Genomic DNA, 19,546 nt, shown 5'->3' on the forward strand with positions numbered 1-19,546 from the left:
GGTGTGTAGCACTTGTTACGGCTTGCCAGGAAGAAGGGCCTCTGTGTTGCTAATCATTGTAGTCTGCGGGCAGAGAAGGCAGGAAAAGCTTTAATCCTTATCCGCCTTTTTGCTTCTCCTCCTGTACGAAGCCCCACTCACCTCATTACCTGAGCTCCTCAAACTCCGATATCATCTTTATATCCCACTCCTGCTTATATACTTACAACTTGCAATCCCTGCTACCCTGGGACATCACCACACAACCTCTCTGCTGCCCTCCCCATTCCCAAGCCTCTACTTTCTCTATCTCCACCAAGATTACTACCTATGCTGTGTTGTCTGCTACCCCCTCCCCCACACTTACTTAAAGCTAAAAGGGAATTCACAACACACAACTCTTAATAACTTAGTCACTCAAATAATAGTAATAACTAATGAATTTCCAGTCAACGCAATCAGTAAAATAAACCCAGACTCTTCAACAATGTGACAAACTTCCTTTCACTTGTGATACAAATTCACTTGCATTCAGTTGGTTAAAATGTACTCAGATTCTGACCTTGGGGAGATTATTATTTTATTGAAAGACATACTGTCAGTTTGAAAGTGTGTAATGTGTTAAGACCTTAAAAAAATGTGAGGTCATAATTATGATTCATACATTTTAAAGCCAGAAGGGGACTATGTGGTCTTCTAATCTGACCTCCTTTATAACACAGACCATAGAATTTCAACAGTAATTCCTGGATCAAGCCCATAACTTCTGGTGGAGTTGCAGAATATGTTATGAAGGATATCCAATCTTGATTTAAAGACTTCGAATGATGGATAATCCATGACATCCCTAGAAAAGCTGTTCCAGTGATTAATTATCCTTATGTTAAAAATTTGAACCTTATTTCTAGTCTGAATTTGTCTAGCTTCAGCTTCCAGAGATTAGATTTTGTTATGCCTTTGTCCATTAAAGAATCTTCTACTGTTAAAAATTTTGTCCACTTAGGTATTTACAGACTTTGATGACATCATCTCTTAATCTTCTGTTAGATAAACCAAGTAGATTAAACTCCTTACATCTCTCACTGTAAGGCAGGTTTTTCAGATATCAGATAATTGAACTTGCATGTCTGAGTGAGATTTGTTGTGTGTGTATAATGCATATAATCAGGGCCGGCTCTAGGCATCAGCAAAACAAGCAGGTGCTTGGGGCGCCACATTTCTAGGGGCGGCATTCTGGTGCCGGCCATGCCGCCCCTAGAAATGTGCCCCTGCCTTGCTTCCGCCTGCTCCCTTGAGTGCACCGCCGCCACTGCGCTTCTCCGCCCTCCCTCTCAGGCTTGCCGCGTGTGAAACAGCTGTTTTGCATGGCAAGCTGGGGAGGGAGGGAAGGAGAGAGGAGAAGCCGAGCGGCGGCACGCTCGGGGGAGGTGGCGGTGGTGGAGTGGAGGCGAACTGGGGCGGGGAGTGGTTCCTCTACCCCCCTCCCCGTTACTTCCTGCGCTCCCCCCACACCATCGCTCACCTCCACTCCGCCTGCTCCTCTGAATGCGCTGCCTCTCCCTCACCTGAGAGGGAGTGGGGAGAAGTGGAGCGGCGGTGTGTTCAGGGGAGCAGGCGGAGCTAGGGCTGGGGTTGGGGGGGGGGAGGGGGAGCCGCAGGAAAGAATGGTGTGGGGGGGAAATGTGGCATGCCCGGGGGAAGAGGTGGGGCCAGGGATTTGGTGAAGGAGTTAGGAAGGGGCGGAGCTGGGGGAGGGGGGGCATGAAAAAAAAGCGGGGGTGGCCAAAATTTTTTTGCTTGGGGCAGCAAAAATCCTGGAGCTGGCCCTGCATACAATATGTCATATGTTCCAGTTAAAGGAATGGGGATCTATTCATCTATTTAATGTCATCTATTCATTCTAAATTGGCCAACTGAAATTGAGTTATTTTAGTAGATTAAGGGCTGTAATAGGTAGCTCTTTCTGCTGTAGCACTCCCCTGGCATCAGGACACTATATTGCAGGGGACTTTGCCTCTTGTACCTCTGTCCCACCCCTTTCTCCCCCATGTAGCCACTTCCTTGGTCCCACAATGGCCTAGCCTTCCAGCAAAGTGACATAAAAGTTCACTCCCCTTCCAGGGGTAATAAGAGTCCAACTATGAGTCCAGTGTCTTCCAACTAATAATTGTTCTGCCACTCTCGGGCCTCTCTGAAGTATCTTCTGCTTTTGTCTGTACTCCTAGATCCTGCAGAATTTCCCCAGCACATTTTCCCGCAGGGACTTTGGCAGTTTACCTCAGGGATTTCTCTGTTCTTTGCAGGCCTGTCTTGCTCCCTTTGGTTCTTTTCCAGCCTAGTTTTCCCATGCCTTTCTCAAAGAGGGAACTCTTCTTGTTCCTGTCTCCTGGGTCTTCTCCCTGACTGAGTTCAGCTGTTTAAATAATCTTCTCTCTGATTCTCCACAGCTGGGGTCAGTCATTCTAACTAAACTCCATCACACCCAGCCGGGATTAGTAATTACCACTACATTTCTAGATCACCAGTGAGACTGAGGGATACCAGTGACAAAGCCCAAATTTGCAAGCTCTCCATATGCAGAACTCCCACTTAATTAATGTCTGAAGGGTTTGAAGGTTCAAGCTTCATGCGATTCTGTGTCATGTAATATGATTTTGTGAACTGAGCATTTACCTCTATAGAGAATGTTAAATATATCCTTCCACAAGACCCCACAGGTTTTAGGTAGTTCTGGGGACTTTTTGACTTTTGAGCTCTCAGACCTTCTACTTAATCCCCACCCTTCAAGTAGCTATTCAACCATACTTAATGTAGTACCTCATTTGATGAGATCTATTGCAGCACTTTAGCTTCACACAGAAGGGCTAGATGCCACTGATATTTAATCTTCTTGTTTTGTGCCATTTTCTTCTTGTCATCTGGATCAGGCTGTCACAAAACGAAGGAGATCTATTAGGAGGAAGCCATCATTTGGGAATCAGAACCTCAGTGGCTATGGGTAGAGGAGAATAGCTTACCAGAGCCTTAAATATTTGACCTGTGGGCAGAGTGCTGCTGACTTTTACCATGTTTTGGAATTTGATGGGATCCCTGGAAATTTGTGGACAGACTAGGATCATGAGTTGTCTGGTTACTAGAGAATTCTCACCATTGCCTTAGTTAGATAAAAGTGTATCCAAGGCAGTGGCTGCATTGTGGTCTCCTCTGTATCGATAAGTAATCCAAACACCAGGTTCAAGGCGTGACCAGCTGTGTGGGTTGATCAGAGGTGCCCTATCAGAGTCCTGGGGAAACAACTGAGGAAATTTTTGTTTCCTCATTAATAGGGATCAGTAAGTGTTTACTCTTAAAAAATGATATTGTGACTAAGGCACTGAGATTGGTGTAGTGTTACAAAAATGATAGCTTGAATAAAAATATATTTTTCAGAATATGAAGTGGGAGTAGTAATACCACATCTGCACAGGAGGAGGAGGAAAATTCAGATTAATTTCTCACCAGTTTTCTCAATGGAGGCTGTGAACAGTAGGAACAAATTTTAAGCTTATGGTTGCATGAAAAGCAAAGCATCCAGAAAATGCTTTAATCATGGATTTAAAAGAATGAACTTTAGTACCACAAAGCATATGTATGCCAAATTATTGGTGTGAAAGTACTTTTTTAAAATACTGGTCAATAAAATACTTCATTATAGATATTTTGGAAACAATGTGTTATAACAGGAGTTATTGTTCCCACTGTATTTAAATGTCTTTATATCCTTTTTTTCTAGTTGCTCAGAATTTTAGGCTGAAATGTCCCATGCTTGCCCTGACTCAGAGCCAAAGTTTTGGGAAAAATTCAGCAAAATATATTCAGACATTTCTGAGAAATGGCTTTTTATTAATCAACCCATATTTTTTATCAGAAATTTTGTGTTTGCAACTCCATGGCAAAGTCAAATTTGAAAGAAATTGATTTAATAGCTCTGAAGTTGTGAATGTTACATTTTTCATGCATCTGCAGTACATTTTTTATTTATTTCTTGATCTATGGCATAGATCAATGGGGCATGCATGTGCAAGTGGGTGTTTTGCTCAACATAAAGCATCTTTGAAAAATCTCACTCTTGAAGAACTTCAGCATAATCCCAAACTTGCTTAGACTCTTAAAATTTCCCAAAATTTGCAAATGCTTTAGGGAGTCCACAATATCGTAGTGTTATTGTGAGGACAGTGGTGTGGCTATAGCAGTGCCCCCTTGTTGACTTTCCAAGTGCCCAGATTCGGGTCTTCCTGGCAGGGAAGAAGTCTCAATCTTTGGTGTCCACTGAGATGGGGTCCGGCTCACCAGCTAATTGTCCTTTAAGTCTTACCCACTTTCTAGATGTGGTTTTGAGGGGCTCAGCCCCAAAATGTTCTAAAGTAGAGAGCAAATGTAACTCAATAGTGGGCCATCTGCCCTGAGTCTTCCAGGGGGTGGGGATGTCCCTGTCCTTTCCTTCGGGCTTGAATCCTAAGCAGTCTATGGCCATATCTACAATTACCGGTAGATCAGCACTGCTGTGATCGATGCAGTGGTGTCGATTTTTTTGGGTCTGGTGAAGACCCGCTAAGCCGATGGCAGAGCACTCTCCCGTTGACTCTGGTACTGCAGCTTCCCAAGAAGAGTAAGGTAAGTTTGCATCCCATCGACACAGCGTGTTGTAGACATTGCGGTAAGTTGACCTAAGCTACATCAACTTCAGTTACGTTATTCACATAACTAAAGTAGCGTAACTTAGGTTGACTTACTGCGGTAGTATAGACAAGGCCTATGATTTGAGCATTGAATGTTCCTCATCAGATTCCTTTTGGCCCAATCTTCCAATTGGTCTAGGTTTGCCTCAACCTCCCACCCCACCATAAACGTCTCCCCCTTACTCTCACAGATATTGTGGAGCACACAGCAAGCAGTAATAACAGTGAGAATATTGGTTTCGCTGAGGTCTAAGCGAGTCAGTAAACTGCACCAGCGTGCCTTTAAACGTCCAAATGCACATTCTACCACCATTCTGCACTTGCTCAGCCTGTAGCTGAACAGCTCCTGACTACTGTCCAGGCTGCCTGCGTACGGCTTCATGAGCCATAGCATTAAGGGGTAGGCTGGGTCCCCTAGGATACATATAGGCATTTCAACATCCCCAACAGTTATTTTCTGGTCTGAGAATAAAGTCCCTTCCTGCAGCTTTTGAAACAGACCAGAGTTCCTGAAGATGCGAGCGTCATGGACCTTTCCCGGCCATCCCACATTGATGTTGGTGAAACATCCCTTGTGATCCACCAGAGCTTGCAGCACTATTGAAAAGTACCCCTTGCAGTTTATGTACTCGGCGGCTTGGTGCTCCAGTGCCAAGATAGGGATATGGGTTCTGTCTATGGCCCCACCACAGTTAGGGAATCCCATTGCAGCAAAGCCATCCACTATGACCTGCACATTTCCCAGGGTCATTACCCTTGATATCAGCAGATCTTTGATTGTGTGGGCTACTTGCATCACAGCAGCCCCCACAGTAGATTTACCCACTCCAAATTGATTCCCAACTGACTGGTAGCTGTCTGGCATTGCAAGCTTCCACAGGGCTATCGCCACTCACTTCTCAACTGTGAGGGCTGCTCTCATCTTGGTATTCATGCACTTCAGGGCAGGGGAAAGCAAGTCACAAAGTTCCATGAAAGTGCCCTTACGCATGCGAAAGTTTTGCAGCCACTGGGAATCGTCCCAGACCTGCAACACTATGCGGTCCCACCAGTCTGTGCTTGTTTCCCGAGCCCAGAATCGGCGTTCCACAGCATGAACCTGCCCCATTAGCACCATGATGCATGCATTGCAAGGGCCCATGCTTTCAGAGAAATCTGTGTCCATGTCCTGATCACTCACGTGACCGCGCTGACGTCGCCTCCTCGCCCGGTATCGCTTTGCCAGGTTCTGGTGCTACATATACTGCTGGATAATGCGTGTGGTGTTTAATGTGCTCCTAATTGCCAAAGTGAGCTGAGCGGCCTCCATGCTTGCCTTGGTATGGCGTCCGCACAGAAAAAAGGCGCGGAACGATTGTCTGCCGTTGCTCTGACGGAGGGAGGGGCGACTGACGACACGGCTTACAGGGTTGGCTTCAGGGAGCTAAAATCAACAAAGGGGGTGGCTTTACATCAAGGAGTATTTCAGGCAGGACTTCACGGAGGGTTCCAATAAGAAATGGTGCACCTAAGTTACTGTTCTTATTGGAACAAGGAGGTTAGTCTGGCCTCTGACTGATACATGGCTAGATTTACCTCGCTGCACCTTCTCTGTGAGTGACTGCAGTGTGACCTAGAGGAATGAGTCCCCTAAACGGGGGAGGAGGGGAAGCAAATGAGTAAAAAACAAATCTGGTCTATTTCTTGTTTTGATCCACTCCATCTATATTTTACATCTTTGGCTGGCAGCAGACGGTGCAGAAGGACTGCATGCCATCCACATCTCATGGCTGCCCGGCAGAAGATGATGCAATAGGACTGCTAGCAATTCGTAATCTCGAAGCAGGACCAATTCCCAGTTAAATCATCCCAGCCAGGGCTTTGTCAAGCCTGACCTTAAAAACCTCTAAGGAAGGAGATTCTACCACCTCCCTAGGTAACGCATTCCAGTGTTTCACCACCCTCTTAGTGAAAAAGTTTTTCCTAATATCCAATCTAAACCTCCCCCACTGCAACTTGAGACCATTACTCCTTGTTCTGTCATCTGCTACCATTGAGAACAGTCTAGAGCCATCCTCTTTGGAACCCCCTTTCAGGTAGTTGAAAGCAGCTATCAAATCCCCCCTCATTCTTCTCTTCTGCAGGCTAAACAATCCCAGCTCCCTCAGCCTCTCCTCATAAGTCATGTGTTCTAGACCCCTAATCATTTTTGTTGCCCTCCACCGCGTGGCTACCCCCTCAACTCTCCCCCCTCCCCGTGGCTAACAGCGGGGAACATTTCTGTTCAGCCACAGGCAAACAGCCCAGGAGGAACGGGCTCCTCTGAGTGTCCCCTGAAGAAAAGCACCCTATTTCAAGTAGGTGACCATGAATGATATCTCACTCTCCTGAGGATAACACAGAGAGATAAAGAACGGATGTTGTTTGAATGCCAGCAAACATACACTGCAATGCTTTGTTGTACAATGATTCCCAAGTATGTGTTACTGGCCTGGAGTGGTAAAGTGTCCTACCATGAAGGATGCAATAAGGCTGCCCTCCCCAGAAACCTTTTGCAAAGGCTTTGGGAGTACATCCAGGAGAGCCGCAAATGCCAGGGCAAAGTAATCCTTTCACATGCTTGCTTTTAAACCATGTATAGTATTTTAAAAGGTACACTCACCGGAGGTCCCTTCTCCGCCTGCCGGGTCCAGGAGGCAGCCTTGGGTAGGTTCGGGGGGTACTGGCTCCAGGTCCAGGGTGAGAAACAGTTCCTGGCTGTCGGGAAAAGCGGTTTCTCTGCTTGCTTTCTGTGAGCTATCTACAACCTCATCATCATCATCTTCTTCGTCCCCAAAACCTGCTTCCGTGTTGCCTCCATCTCCATTGAAGGAGTCAAACAACACGGCTGGGGTAGTGGTTGCTGAACCCCCTAAAATGGCATGCAGCTCATCATAGAAGTGGCATGTTTGGGGCTCTGACCCGGAGCGGCCGTTCGCCTCTCTGGTTTTCTGATAGGCTTCCCTCAGCTCCTTAAGTTTCACGTGGCACTGCTTCGGGTCCCTGTTATGGCCTCTGTCTTTCATGCCCTGGGAGATTTTGACAAAGGTTTTGGCATTTCGAAAACTGGAACGGAGTTCTGATAGCACGGATTCCTCTCCCCATTCAGCGATCAGATCCCGTACCTCCAGTTTGGTCCATGCTGGAGCTCTTTTGCGATTCTGGGACTCCATCATGGTCACCTGTGCTGATGAGCTCTGCACGGTCACCTGCAGCTTGCCACGCTGGCCAAACAGGAAATTGAAATTCTAAAGTTTGCGGGCCTTTTCCTGTCTACCTGGCCAGTGCATCTGAGTTGAGAGCGCTGTCCAGAGCGGTCACAATGGAGCACTCTGGGATAGCTCCCGGAGGCCAGTACCGTCGAATTGTGTCCACAGTACTCCAAATTCGACCCGGCAAAGCCGATTTATGCGCTAATCCACTTGTCAGGGGTGGAGTAAGGAAATCGATTTTAAGAGCCCTTTAAGTCAAAATAAAGGGCTTCATCGTGTGGACGGGTGCAGGTTTACATCGATTTAACGCTGCTAAATTCGACCTAAAGTCCTAGTGTAGACCAGGGCTAAGTGTCGTACTCAAGTTGAGGCCTTATCAGTACTGAGTAGACTGGAAGAATTACTTGTCGTGTTTTGCTTGTAACCCTCCTGCTAATACATCCCAGAATGATGTTGCAAAACAAGTGAACAGTATTACAGTGTTGACTCATTTAGTTGTGATCCACTGTAACCCTCCAGATCCTTCTTCTTCAGTACTCCTTCCTAGGCAGTCATTTCCCATTTTGTATTTTTGCAGTTGATTGTTCCTTCCTAAGTCTAGTACTTTGCATTTGTCCTTATTAAATTTCATCCTATTTTATTCAGACCATTTCTCCAGTTTGTCCAGATCATTTTAAATTTTAATCCTATCCTCCGAAGCACTTGTAATTCCTCCCAGCTTGGTATCCTCTGAAAACTTTTTAAGTGTAGTCTCTTTGCTATTATCCAAATCATTTATGAAGATATTGACTAGAACCAGACCCAGGACAGATCCTTGTGGGACTCCACTTGATATGCCCTTCCAGCTTGATTGTGAACCATTGGTAACTACTTCTTGAGTACGCTTTTCCAACCAGTTGTGCAGCCACCTTATAGGCGGTTCATCTAAGCCATATTTCCGTAGTTTGCTTAAGAGGCCATGTAAAATAGTGTCAAAAGCCTTACTAAAGTCAAGATATATTACATCTACTGCTTCCCCTCTATCCACAAGGCTTGTTACCCTGTCAAAAAAGGATATTAGGTTGGGTTAACATATGTTCTTGACTGTTAACTGTTATTTATTACCTTATTTTTGTCTAGGTACTTACAGATGGATTGTTTGATTATTTGCTCCTTTTATCTTTCCGGGTACCAAAGTTAAGCTGACTTGTCTGTGATTCCATCGGTTGTCCTTATTCATTTTTTTTGTGCTAGGTACTATAGTTCCCTTTTCCAGTCCTCTTGGATCTCTTCTGTTTTCCACATGTTCTCAAAGATAATCGCTAATGGCTCATAGATCTCTTCTGCCGGATCCTTAAGTATTCTAGGATTATTTCATCCGGCCCAGCTGATATGAAGACCTCTAACTTGTCTAAGTAATTCTTAACTTGTTCTTTTCCTATTTTAGCCTCAGATCCTGTCCCATTTATGCTGATGTTCACTGTTTAGTTGTCCAATCACCGCTAATTTTTTGGGTGAAAACTAAAGCAAAAAGGCATTTAACATTTTGGCCATTGTTGCATTTTCTGTAATTCTTTTTATTAGAATTCTCTGTTGCATAGCCCTCTGGAGCCAAATGCACAACTGGTACTCTATGTAATGGCAATGTCATTCTTAAATATTTACATTTTCTGAATTGAAACTTCCTTTGGTTATTTAAGCATTATTGCAATCAATTAATATTTTTTGCAGTGTAGATCTGGCCTAATGGTCTGTCTGAATTTTGTTCTATGTGTGTGTCTCATGTAGTCTTATTACGGAGAGCAATCCTTTCCTGTGCTGCTTTCTGATACCATTTGCTGCTATTAACTGTCCTTTTCTAGTTCATGTTTTTAATATCAATAGGTCTCCAACTTGTGCTTCACCTCCTATCCAATTTACCCTTTCTTGGTACATCTACTCTGCTAATTTTCCTGCTCAGTTATAATGTAAATAGAGATGGCCAGAATTAGAATGATGAATTTGGGCCAGGCTATATATTTGAATTTTCTTTATCCATGCCTATCCGTACAATTTTTGTTTCACATCAAATCCGACACTAGAAGGGGATATGTATCCTAGTCTGGATGCAGCCAAAATTCAAATGAACAACTGACTTTCTAAAACTTCCATCTTTCTTTGGAGCAAAGTTGCACAAGAACAAGTTGGTGCTGACTAACCCAAAACTTAATCTAAACTTAATCCAGATGCAAACACCATTTTCTTGGTCCATCTCTGTGAACCCTGCAAAGTGATGAAGAAGAAACTTCATATTCTGTATTGATGGGAATGTTTCTAAGCAAAAAGATTAGGGTACAAAACTGTCCTCATTCCCTTCTTGTGTAGACTCATGGACTTTAAGGCCAGAAGGGACCATCATGATCATCTTGTGTGACCTCTTGCACCTTGCAGGTCACAGAACCTCATCCACCCTCTCCTGTAATAGAGCTATAACCTCTGGCTGAGTTACTGAAGTCCTCAAATTATGATTTAAAGACTTCAAGTGAACAGAGACTCCACCATTTACAATAGTTTAAACCTGCAAGTGCCCGCTGCTGCAGAGGTAGTTTTCTTTCCTCCTAGTTCTCATTGAGGCTCTAGTTCAGGGTTTTTTACCCAGTGGGTTGGGACCCAAAATTGGGTCGCCAGCATGTTTCAAAGGGTTGTGTGGCAGCTCCTGTGTCTCCTATCTCATGCTCCAGGCACTGCAACCTCTGGGGTCCCAGTGCCGCCAGTCAGGTTTGCCCCAGCCATCATGACAGGAGTCCAGGTAGATCAAATTTGAGTGAGTGACACTGCAACCCTATGAGCCAGGTCATAACGCCATTCAAACAAATTTGGTCCAGTCATGGGGCTGGGGTACTGCAATACCTGGAGCAGAGAGCAAAGTTTAGCCAGCCCCTCAGCACAGAAGCTGCCACTGTGGGGTGAGTGCCAGGCAGGACCCAAGCCCCCCGGGGGGCAGGATCCAACCAAAACCCCAGACTATTTTCTGGGTCTTGACAGGCCATAAACATTTACAAATGGGTCCTGAACCCAAAAAAGTTGAGAACCATTGCCTGTATCAAGCCTCTGTGACTTTCTCCTTGATGCTCTTCTGGTTGTCTGATTTACATTTTTCCTTTTACTGCCTCTGGTACCTAAGCTTATTTCCCTGCTCCTTTTTTCTGTCCCTTAGCCTTTACTGCTGTTCTTGAGCCGGATCATACTCCTAAAGACACATGTTGTGAGGAAGTAGAGATGGAATTGGCCTTACTGAATGACGGAGGTTTATATTTTCTCCTATTTGTCTGTCCCTCCCTTCTGCCCTTTAGGACTAATAATTTTCTCTCTTGTACAGGTACAAAATCTCCCTAGATTAATTTTTACTGCCTTTGACATGCCACTTGGAACTTACACCTAGCTGATTTGTTTGGAAGGATAAAACAAATGTCTGTACTGGATTCACCATTGTGATTCCCTGTTGTTGCACAAGCCATACAATTAACTGCTTCTTACATGTTCTCAGTCTCATCTTTGCACTTTCCACAAAGCCCCTTATGCCTGAAATTCCCTCCCTGCCTGATATGCCATGCCTCTACCCTCTTCACCTCCAAGTCTCTCCTTAAAACATATTATTTCCAGTGAGCCTACATCTCTGTAGTTCTCACTTCAGTAAGATTAACAAAATCAACTGCAGTATTTACAAATAGCACAAAATCATTGAGATTCTCAAAGCACACACATATATTTACCCCGTTCCTTGTTGTTGTTGTTGTTGTTTTTTTTTTTTTTTTTGCATCTTACCCCCATCCTAAATGTTATGTTGTCTGTTTAACTCGTAAGTTTGGAGCTGGAACCCTTTCTCCAGTTGTTCGTAAAGCATGTTGGCACCCCTTTTTGTATAAGGAATTGTAATATACTGAGTAATTGTCTACTTGTGCTTCCTTTTACTGATTAGTAGACTTGGCTGATTCACCTTGTTTTCCCCACTGGTGCTGATGATGGGGAGGCTCCAGAAGGCATTATGCTGTGAGTAAAAGTGGAGCATATTGTGCAAATGCTAATGTGTTCTCCTAAACCAATGCTGTGCTTGGTGTTTTCATTGTAAAATGCAAACCACACATTTGTTGCAGCTGTGTGGTCCGCTTTACATTGGCCAGTGATTGCTTGTTTAGTCTTCATTTTTGTTTTTTTTCTTTAACTTCTAATAATTGTGAAAGGGAAAGAGTGAGGATTTGTTTTCATTGGTGAGAGTGGGAAAGAACTTAGCATGATTCCACATACAGTTATTCAAACCGCTTGCTGTGTTTGATTTTTGACCTGCAGTGAGCAGGCTGCCAAATCTGTAGGTTGTTTTCATTTTTAATAAATGTTTCTATTCACCTATTGATAAGTTACTCTTACATACTGATTAAACCTTTCTAAGATAAACAGCTCATTTCTCCCATTTTCCACGGTGTATTTCAGAGAGATGTGATTTAATTTGTATACATTGTTGCACTGACATTCCTTTTTGGGAACAAGGGAAGAGCTGCAGAATCTCACAATTCCCATGAACCATCCTAAAAAGAGAGGGAATCTACTTTATGAATCACTGAGTTATTTTTTGAAAACCTTGTTGGATTAAAATGACTCATTGATCTGTCTTTAGCTGGGGAAATGCTGTTTATAACTGTCATGCCAAGCACAGAACATTACAATATATGTTCTGATAACACTACATATTAGCCCTACAAAATTGACAGATATTTATTTTACTACTTTAGAATTCTAATGTACCTACCCCAGACACTTGGCACCCTTGACACTTAAGGGAAAACCAGAAGCAAACTCCACCATAAATCAGAAATAAACAGCTATCCTATACATCAAAAAGATATCACCCTCCCCTCCCCCCTCCTTCCAGTATTACCCTTCAGGGGACCATTCCATCCTCTCTCTACTCTCTCCTGCCCCCAAAAGCCAGTAAAAAGGTGAGCTTTGCAGCATACCCTGAAGGTCCACAGATTTAGGCTGTTTCAGATTGGTAGGTGTAAAAGCTTGAAAGTTGGGGTGTTTTCGCAGAAAGTGCCCTGCAAGAAGCTGCTTCTCTCTCAACCAAGGAAGCTGCAGCTTGAATGCCTCTGCTGATCTCAATTGTTGCAGTACGGCATAGGGGAGTGGGTCTCTCAGGTAAGCAGGCCCCAGGCCATTTAACATGGCTTTATAGGTCAAAATCAATACCTTAAAGTGCTCCCAGAACCCCAAAGGCAGCCTGTGAAGATAATGAAGCACTAGTGAAATGTACTTGAGGTGAGATACTCTGCTTAAAAAGTAGGCTACTGAATTCTGTACTCGCTTCAGTTTCTGAATGGATTTAAGAGTTAACTTCAAGTAGGGAACACATTGCAAAAGTCTGAGAGGGAGTTGACAAAGCCATAGATAAGTGGCCAAGCCCACGTCCAAAATACAAGGTCACAACTTCTTGGTTAGCCACAAATAAAAGAGGGCTGTGCAGCTGCTGCTGAAACGCGATCATCCAACAATAACTGGGAATCCAATCAGATTCTGAGGTAGCCAATGCAAGCTACAAATGGTGGCCAGATCCCTTCAGTCAGATCTTCCATTTGCTTTCCTCAGTTAACCAACATCACCTGTGTCTTTACTAACTGTTGGTGTTCCATCTCAACCGTCACTGAAAAAGGCATTCATCTGCGCCACCTGAGTTGGAAAAGAGAAAACATAAAGCTGGGTTTCATCCTGAACCCCACACAACCAGTACTTCCTTGTTCTCCTTCGAATGGCCTTGTATTCAATCCAGTTCACTTTGTAATATGGGCATGGACACTTGTTTCTCATTGATCACCACAAGTAGTCGTTATGTATACCCATATTCACAGAGGTCAAGGAACTCTGAGGCAACTAGAGACTGTGAGGGCTGTGATAACAGAACCTTTCAATAATCTTAACCACAGAGGGAAGATTAGATACAGAGCAGTGATTAGCCATATTGTCAAAGTTAAAACATGTCTTCCTGAACAAAGCCCATACTTGTGTTTTCTAAAGAGAAGCTGGCGGCTGCCCTTTTTATGGGAGGCACTGTTGTATTGATTTAGATGGAATAAATGGGCCAGAGATGTTAACATAACCCAGTCACTGTCGAATATTAAAGGCTCATGGTTCAGTACACAGAGACCTCAGGCTGCTTTGCACTATGGCAAACACCATTTAAAATCCTTTAACCTTGTATTAAGAGAGACAGAAAAGAAGTATAGGTTTCAGAGTAGCAGCCGTGTTAGTCTGTATTCGCAAAAAGAAAAGGAGTGCTTGTGGCACCTTAGAGACTAACAAATTTATTAGAGCATAAGCTTTCGTGAGCTATGAAATGAGCTGTAGCTCACGAAACCTTATGCTCTAATAAATAAATTTATTAGTCTCTAAGGTGCCACAAATACGCCTTTTCTTTTTGAGAAAAGAAGTAAAAACAGTTAAAGCATTTGAAATGTAAAATATTAAGTAAGGCTTTCATTTTAAGAACATCCCCTGTGCCCATTAGCTGGAGAGAGTTTTTTGAAGGAACCTCTCCTCCCCCCTTGTTTGACAGTCTCTTGGATGGTGTCAAAGATGGTAATAACTGTCCTATCGGGGGAAAAGAGAAGAAATTATCGGAGATGGCCTGGAGCTGCTGTTGCTGCTGCTGTTGGTAAAGTCTGATCCTGTTTCATCCCAGGTGGTGGTTTGGATTCTGTGGAGCCGGTAGAAGTGGTGATGTTATCTGGGTCCCTGTCTCTAGCCCAGTCTGATCAGGACATCACTTAATATTAGAATGAAGAAGATCTGGGGTCACATGAAGGTCCCAAAGTCTTCAAGTATCCAAAAAGGGAGTGATGGGAGGAATAGGCCTCCCCCCCCATTATTTTGTCCATCAGTTAGGCATAATATCTGACACACCAATTTTGGTCAATTAATTTCTGATTCCACATCCTTTTTTTTTTTTTTTTTAAACCAAGCATGATTTCAACACAGTCCTTGTATTATATCAGTGTGGCCTATTATGTTTGGACTAATTTAGTCTCTTTGTCTGGTTCTCACGCACCTGTTTATAACATTCTTTATTGAAAGCAGTTTTTACAACTGAGCTTACAATTAGGGTAAATTTGTTGGCCCAGTTATTACAACAGCACTTAAAATCACTGTTCGTACTGGGCCCTGTGCTTCCCTGCTAACCTCCACTGTCAAGAAGGACATGGATCTGATGCATAGGTTGCGTCATGAGGTTTCGCTAGTACCTCGGAGAGCTCTACTGGGTAAAATTCTAGTAGTGATGATATAGCATTTGTTGTCCCAAAGATATTGTCCTGTTTTCACAGAAATGAAAAATTTGGTCCAAATCTTGACAATGTATAGGGAATATTTTTTTCTACTTGGTGCTCTCAGCTTACATATATATCTTTATTCTAGAGCTAGATGATGAAGGACTTAATAAATTAATCTTTCCCCTTTACTTAATTGGAGAGGCTTTAAGCATTAGGAATAAAAATGAAACCACCTGTCCCATATTTCTTTTTAATGGTTGTGAGCTCTGTTCAGGATCCTTGTAGGTTTGGGGAGTGAGCAACCAAATTAAACAATAAGACTGATCCACCCAGTATGTTGCTGTGTGCGCTTGTGGGTTTGGTCAACCAGCTGCATATTTTGAAAACTCTAATGGTGCCAGTAAAGATTTGAACAAACTGGAGAGAGTCCAGAGGAGAAGAACAAAAATGATAAAAGGGTTAGAAAACATGACCTGTGAGGAAAGATTGAAATAATTGGGCATGTTTAGTCTAGAGAAGAGAAGGTTGAGGGGGGACATTATAGCCTTGAAATATGTAAAAGCCTGTTGTAAAGAGGACGGTGAACATTTGTTCTCCAAGTCCACTAAGGGTGCAGCAAGAATTAATCCTCTTAGTTTGTAGCAAGGGAGACTAGGTTAGATATTAGGAAAAATGTTCTAACCATAAGGATAGTTAAGCACTGGAACAGGTTAACAAGGTAGGTTGTGGAATCCCTGTCATTGGAGGTTTTTAAGAACAGGTTGGACAAACACCTGTCAGGGATGGTCTAGGTTTACTTGGTCCTGCCTTAGTGCAGGGGGATGGACTAGATGACCTCTTGAGGTCCTTTCCAGCCCCACATTTCTACGATTTAAATAAAAAACACTTTATAAAAAAACAAACAAACAAATTACAACAGCAGGAAATTTCCTTTCAGGTTAATTTTAAACCTAATTTACAAACTGTGCACCCTCTTTTCCAAGGATAGCACCTGGTTTCTAATCTCATAGGTGCTTTACTGTGTCTAAGATCAAAACATTAGGAGACCTGTTGAAACAGTAGTAAAGTTGTTGCAGGCTTGGCGGATGGAGGGTGTGGTAACACTGCATCACAGACTACATTCTTGAGTGCGTAGCATCATTTGCCTTATATATTTTTGTAAATGGCAGCATTCCAACACTTAGTTATCTTCTGTTGTGCTTGGAAGATCATTATTTCCTATTTATCTCATAAATTTAACACACATCCTATTCCTCCAATTTAAACTCTCCCACCAAAATACAACAGTGACTTCCCCTTCTGAAAAGGAAGGGCTGGCAGCTACACCCTGAAGTCAGCATGAATTGTTTATATAACCTTCAATCAGGAATTCATAATAGACTAAAGTATTTTTCACCAGAGCAGAGATTGTTGCATATTAGTATAACAGGTTTTAGTGAGACATGCTAGCTGTCAAGTGCAGCATAAACCCCTTTCAGCTGTAAATAGAATTGAAAGACCATACACCCTCACCTTCCAGTACATATAAATTACATCTCTCTGGAAAACATGAAAACATTTTCCCCCAGTATTTCAGAGCAACTAAAACTGTAAAATTTGGAGTAAACAATTAGAAGATGCCCCAAGCCATTCTGTTTTCTAGAGAACCCCAATATGTTAACTTGAAGTAGGACTTTGCAGACAGTGCACATTGTAGGGTATAATTTGATGTTTCCCTGCGTTAGTAAAATTTTTGACACACAAGATGAGTGTTGCAGAAATTGCACATGGAATAATATCTTTTATCAAAGTCAGTAATATTAAACAATATTACAGGTTAAAACAGGTTACTTTCCAAATGGCTGACATTTGTCAGGAGAATGTCTGTCTGAGTTTACTTGACCTTTCTAGTCTAAAAAGGTTTGATTATTTTGAGGTAGAAATTTAAGTCAATATGGAAAATTACCTTTTTCTTACAAACAGAATCTGACTGGGACCCACTATATACATGTTCTGCAATCATCACAGTTCAGATTACCCCAGGTTCTGCAGACCACTTCCCTTCTGCGTCCACAGGCAGGCACAAATTTGGAAATACTCTTTTAAAACATAAGTTTCTGTTGTAATTCTTCAGTGATCTTGACTAAATATGCCATGTTCCATTTCTACTTTCTGTTACTAATAAAATTATCTATGTTTTTCCCTTAATTTTTTTTAAAAAAGCAGATCACAGGTTTATCTGAGCATTGTTAAATAATTAAACCACTTTTTTTCTCTCAGAACTATAGTTTGTGTCTTTTGTCTTTTTTATCCATTGCCTCATCTTTGAAGTACTGTCATAAAACTATCTGGTGAGTATTTTTCACCCCATTAGTATATCAAGGAAAAGTAAGGACATAATTATTTTTGAAAAAGCACTCTATATAGGTAGGTATAGCTTAATGAACCCAGAGTAAGTTGCAGTCCCTGCTCTGAAGAGCTTACAATCCACTGAACAGTGCTTATGAACTGGCCGATGTTTATGTAATTACATTGCTGAATGCTTGCCTAATCTGGAAGAGCTATCCAGACAGGTTTGGAAGAAGTAAATTGTGATGATTAAGCTTGTGCACACGTTTGTGCCAGACAGAATATTGTACGTTCTCTCTGGGGAGAAAGAGACTTTCCACAGGATGTCTGCGTTTTGTGGTAAAAAAATGCACTTACAGATGTATTCTGTAGGGTTGCTTTGATGTGGAATATTAACCTGGGGACCTTATTGTCACAGGATATTACTGAAGCAAATAGTTTTGTGAGATTATTTGTGACTTGGGAATTAAGCTTTTGTGAGTGTAAGTGTGTACTTAAACTGATGTTTGGTGTGAATTTGGCCCTGATTGTTTCATCATAAGATGAATATTTTACATATTATGAACAGCGCCCCCCCCCATTATCTATTTCCAGACACTACAGACAAATCCATAACAATATAAAATTCAGATATATTGTAGAACATTCTATGGTAACCCATGGTAGCTGATAATTTTTTTCATGGAAATTTTAAAAGGTTTAACTAAAACAAGTAATATAGCCCTCCCTTACTGTCCCATGTAGAGGGAAGAGCATCTTCGCAAGCAGGTTGGCTAACCTAGTGAGGAGGGCTTTAAACTAGGTTCAGCGGGGGAAGGAGACCAAAGCCCTGAGGTAAGTAGGGATGTGGGATACCGGGAGGAAGCACGAGCAGGAGAGCATGAGAGGGGAGGGCTTCTGCCTCATACTGAGAAAGCGGGAGGATCAGCAAGCTATCTCAAGTGCCTATACACAAATGCAAGAAGCCTGGGAAACAAGCAGGGAGAACTGGAAGTCCTGGCACAGTCAAGGGAATTATGATGACTGGAACAACAGAGACTTGGTAGGATAACTTTTGACCTCCTAAGGTCCCTTCCAACCCTGATATTCTATGATTCTGTGATTGTATGACATGACTGGAGTACTGTCATGGATGGGTATCAACTGTTCAGGAAGGACAGGCCCGACACAAAAGGTGGGGAGTTGCATTGTATGTTAGAAAGCAGTATGACTGCTCAGAGCTCTGGTATGAAACTGCAGAAAAACCTGAGAGTCTCTGGATTAAGTTTAGAAGTGTGAGCAACAAGGGTGATGTCGTGGTGGGAGTTTGCTATAGACCACCGGACCAGGGCGATGAGGTGGACGAGGCTTTCTGCCGGCAACTAACAGAAGTTACTAGATCGCAGGCCCTGGTTCTCATGGGAGACTTCAGTCACCCTGATATCTGCTGGGAGAGCAATACAGCGGTGCACAGACAATACAGGAAGTTTTTGAAAAGTGTGGGGGACAATTTCCTGGTGCGAGTGCTGGAGGAACCAACTAGGGGCAGAGCTCTTCTCGACCTGCTGCTCACAAACCGGGAAGAATTAGTAGGGGAAGCAAAAGTGGATGGGTACATGGGAGGCAGTGACCATGAGATGGTTGAGTTTAGTATCCTGACACAAGGAAGAAAGGAGAGCAGCAGAATATGGACCCTGGACTTCAGAAAAGCAGACTCTGACTCCCTCAGGGAACTGATGCGCAGGATCCCCTTGGGAGAATAACATGAGGGGGAAAGGAGTCCTGGGGAGCTGGCTGTATTTTAAAGAATCCGTATTGAGGTTACAGAGACAAACCATCCCCAAGTGTAGCAAGAATAGTAAATATGGCAGGCAACCAGCTTGGCTTAACAGTGAAATCCTTGCTGATCTTAAACACAAAAAAGAAGCTCACAAGAAGTGGAAGATGGGACAAATGACCAGGGAAGAGTATACAAATATTGCTTGGGTATGCAGGAGTGAAATCAGGAAGGCCAAATCAGACTTGGAGTTGCAGCTAG

General features: G+C 43.0%; 1 protein-coding gene across 9 annotated transcripts in view; it reads left to right on the top strand.

The window, feature by feature from the left end:
* WDR89 (WD repeat domain 89) overlaps positions 1–19,546 on the top strand; it is a 40,711-nt gene that overhangs the window by 16,255 nt on the left and 4,910 nt on the right. For 5 of the 9 annotated variants that reach the window (XM_084630327.1, XM_084630326.1, XM_084630328.1 and 2 more), the window contains one exon: positions 18,274–18,363. The exons of the other annotated variants lie outside the window; for them this stretch is intronic. The gene's annotated coding sequence lies outside the window, so the exon portion shown is untranslated. The remainder of the gene's footprint in view (positions 1–18,273; positions 18,364–19,546) is intronic. 9 annotated transcript variants of the gene reach the window in all.

The sequence above is a fragment of the Lepidochelys olivacea genome (genome assembly GCF_965140295.1).
Source record: "Lepidochelys olivacea isolate rLepOli2 genome assembly, chromosome: 6".
Taxonomy (NCBI): Eukaryota; Metazoa; Chordata; order Testudines; family Cheloniidae; genus Lepidochelys; species Lepidochelys olivacea.